General features: G+C 58.6%; 1 protein-coding gene across 1 annotated transcript in view; it reads right to left on the bottom strand.

Moving 5' to 3' along the window:
* Positions 1-2,183, bottom strand: part of FNDC5 (fibronectin type III domain containing 5) — a 7,988-nt gene extending 5,805 nt beyond the window's left edge. The window contains exon 1 of the mRNA XM_029230831.1: positions 2,113-2,183. The gene's annotated coding sequence lies outside the window, so the exon portion shown is untranslated. The remainder of the gene's footprint in view (positions 1-2,112) is intronic.
* Between the last annotated feature and the right edge of the window lie 1,671 nt (positions 2,184-3,854).

The following is a 3,854-nucleotide window of genomic DNA, read 5'->3' as shown; positions in this document are numbered from 1 at the left end:
CGCGGACAGCGACTCCCGCGCGGCGGCGGCGGCGGCGGCCGCGTCCACGTCGGGCGCCCGAGGGGCGGGGCGCCCCCGCTGCGGGGAGAGGCGCGGGGGCGGGGTGAGGGGCGGAGGGCGCCCCCTCGCCGCCCCCACCCCCGATGACCCGGCCCGCGGGGCTTCGCCGACCCGCGCTGCCACCCTCTCGCCTGTGCCGGAGCCCGAGCGGGGTTCTCCGTGCCCCACTGTGCTCAGCCCCAGGCTCGCACGCAGCCTCTCTCCCCGCCGCGCAGCCCTGACCCGGCCGCCACCGCTGCCCTTTCCCGAGGGAGAGGGAGGACAAGTGCCACGGAGACTCTCCTCTGGGCTCCCATCGCACCCGCCCCAAAGCTGACCTGCCCTCCCGCGCCTGGGGGTCCCCACCCCTCTCTCCGCCCCAGCCCCAGCCCCGAGGCCTTGCAGGCTGGGACAGGAGTGAGCAGAGGGGAGCAATCCTAGTAGGGATGGGGGTGACTATAGAGTGCTCCGTAGGTGCTGGGGTGCAGACAGTAGGTGCTCAGCGTTTGCCATGGGGCTGAGAAGATGGTGCTCTGACTCACTGGAGGGCCTAACTCTGTGACCCCAGGCCAGTCCTTCCCTTCTTGACCTCCATTTTTCCCTCCATAATGAGAGCAACAGCATCTCATAGGTGTCAGCTGCGCGCTGGGGGCTTTACTTGCATTATGTCGACTGCTTCTCACTGCAACCCTGTAAGGGCCCGCTCTGTTGTCCGCATTTTGCACAGGAGGAGACTGCAGCTTGGAGAGGTTACTTGACTCCCCCAAGGACCCACAGCAGAGCCAGGATTTGAACACAGGCTGATGTGACTCCCCATCACGTGCTTGACTGGACTGTCTCCCACCTTGGGATCCCTGAGACCCTAGAACTTGCCCGTGCCAGCTTCTCCCCAGCCAGAGAACAATCTGGAACAATCTCTTCCCAAGAGCAGGGTGAGGGAGGAATGGCTCCAGCCCCCCTGCCCCCACCCTTCTGGACTGGTTGAAGGATGTGAGCAGTGAATGAGCTAATGACTCTGAAGTGCAGGGGACTTTGGAGACGTGGCCAGCAGCCACAGTTCAAAAAGGGCTCGGGTGACCCCTCCCTCATTACCCTGGGGACATCCATAAGCCTACCACTGTCCCTACCTTGGCGCCACACACCCTGCTGCCTAATCCACTCTCTTTTGATCTTGGAGTGGCAGAGAAATACCCTCACCCTGCGCCCACCACCCTCTCCCTAATGAGAGGACCTCTGGAGCGCCAGACACCTGGGGAAGCTCCCACCCACCACCCTGTGTCACTCTCCACCATGAGTCCCAGTCAGGGAAACTAGGTTGAGGAGAGAGGCACAGACCAGGGCCTCAGGGCCCCTGACATGAAGGGACCACCCATCTTTCTAAATGACCCCCTCCCTGCACTGCCTGAAATTCCACCACTAGGGGGGGCACCCCTTTGGGTCTTAAAAGCCTTCTGGGGCTTCCCTGGTGGCGCAGTGGTTGGGAGTCCGCCTGCCGATGCAGGGGACATGGGTTCGTGCCCCGGTCCGGGAAGATCCCACATGCCACGGAGCGGCTAAGCCCGTGAGCCATGGCCGCTGAGCCTGCGCGTCCGGAGCCTGTGCGTCCGGAGCCTGTGCTCCGCAACGGGAGAGGCCGCAACAGTGAGAGGCCCGCGTACCGGAAAAAAAAAAAAAAAAAAAGCCTTCTGGTCTTCAGAAGCCCCTGAAAGAACAAATTCTTTTTGAAAAAGGGACACCTTGCAAAGTTATCCCACAAAACATCTTCAAGAGCCTCCGGCCTCTGCCTCCATTTTAGATTAAGAAACTGAGGTTCAGAGACGGGAAGAGCTTGGTGCAAATTCACGTATCGAGTCCAGAGCAGCAATAGAGCCTTCGCCTCCTAATGCCCACCCCTCGACTCCTTGTACTGCCCCCCAAGTCTCTATTTGGTCACCTTGGGAGGAGTGAGATGGGAGGGGGCTCAGGGGGTTTTGCTGAGTAGCAGAACCTAACCCGCTAGCCCCTCAGTACCCCTAGGCCTGCTCTGCTTGGCAGGCTGACACCCCGGCCCCTTCTGCTTCCTCAGCCACATACCTTATCCTGGGGCGAGCCTCAGCTGGGACCTCCACCTGCTTGGGATAGGAGCCAGGGAACCAGAGCACCTCTCCCTCCCTCTCCTTCTTCTCTTCTCTCTTTTTCTTTCTCTCACCCGGCAGCTGCTTTCAGCCTCACCCCGCCCAGCCCCGCCCCACCAGCTGCAGCTTGGCCCCTGGGGACCCCCCCCTCACCCACCAGGCAGGAAAAGACAACCCGGGGCCTGCAGGAGCAACTGGAGTCTCCTCAGGCCTCATCGCAGGAGCCAGCAGGAAAGAGAGGGGTCAGTTAGAGGTCACAGAGTCCGCTCCTGTCCGTGCTGGGAAGAAAATGAGGGAGGGACAGGGTCCTGGTGGGGTGTCCAGGGTCCAGTCCAGCGCTGGGGAAAGGGGAGTCTCAGCGCCACCCGCTGGCCACGTTGGGTATAACCCCAGGTAGATGTAGGGCATTGGGTGGGCGGAGATGGCTGTGTCTGAGGCTTTTAGAGGGATGGGGAAGCGTGGCTGGAGGACGGGGCATGAAAGACAGAGAGGATTTGGAGAGTTGTGGCTGCAGGCGTGCAGCCTTCCCAGGCCCCATGATGCATGGGGTGCTTGGGCATTACCTCGATTCTGGGAAAAGTCCTGATGCCTGGAGCTTGGCAACCAGTGGAAGCTGGGTCTGGAGTGGGAAGAGCTGGGAGGATTTAGAGGCCCCCTGGGTGATCTTGGGAGAGAGCTGTCAGGACCAGTTCCTTTGTGTGCACCAATCTGTACACCATCTCTTAGCACAGGGCTAAGAGCAGTAGACAATAAGTGTGTGTTGAACATAAAAACTTGTTCTTAAAACATATATGTATTGAGACCTATTATGTACCAGGCTCTGTGCAACCTTCTGGAAATACAGCAGTGGAAGAATGATTAAATGCATGAACGGGGATCTGGGTGGGGGGCGTGAGGGGTGGGCCTCTGTCCTCCAAAGATGATCTGCATTTGGAGGACCCCACAGACACCTCCTAGGGGGCTGACTGGTCACTTACACATTGGCACCTGGTGAGGTCACCAGCATTTGGAGCCTCCTGAGTGTCCAGAGCTGTCCAGAGTCCCAGCCCCTAACCCAGGCTGCAGGTAAGCATTTAGAATGGGGAGGCTCCTCTTTGCCACCTAGAATGGTCATGGCCCTGTCTAGGGGGTCCGCTAGATACACAAACCCCAAATCACAGGAAGAATTAGGAGAAGGGAAGGAGATTGCTTTCAGGACCGGTAATCAAGCGCCTATCCAGACCTGGCTTTTTGTCCGTCATTTTGAGTCTTTGGCTGATAAGTGTTATTAGCTCCTGTTCCAGATCAGGAAGCTGAGGCTCAGAGAGGTGTGAGGACTCACACTGGGTAACACAGCCAGTGAATTATGGAGCCATGTCTTAAATTCAGTGATGCGGCTTCAAGTTCAGGGCTTGATCCAGTCTGCCTATATCTTCCCTTCAGCTCTGAGGGCTCCTCAGAGGTCTTGGGCCCAGGGCTCACTAGAGGATATACATTTTCCTCCCCTAAAGGGCTTGAGGGGGCTGGCTGCTCACAGAGGCAGTTGCTAAGCCCAGGCCCAAGTCCATACTGGAAAAGGGACCCACCACTTACCTAACAGTTTCCACGTGCCAGAGCATTACATACACTAGAGAAGCTTCTCTTGAATCCTCACAACCCTAAGAAGGTGGGAATGTTATACTCATTTTACGGGTGAGGAAACTGAGTCTTAAAGAGAGGAAG

This window comes from Monodon monoceros, unplaced genomic scaffold (genome assembly GCF_005190385.1).
Source record: "Monodon monoceros isolate NGI ecotype Baffin Bay Population unplaced genomic scaffold, NGI_Narwhal_1 Super_Scaffold_18, whole genome shotgun sequence".
NCBI classification, from domain to species: domain Eukaryota; kingdom Metazoa; phylum Chordata; class Mammalia; order Artiodactyla; family Monodontidae; genus Monodon; species Monodon monoceros.
The sequence above is the reverse complement of the archived record's forward strand: the minus strand, read 5'-3'. Positions and strand labels throughout refer to the sequence as shown.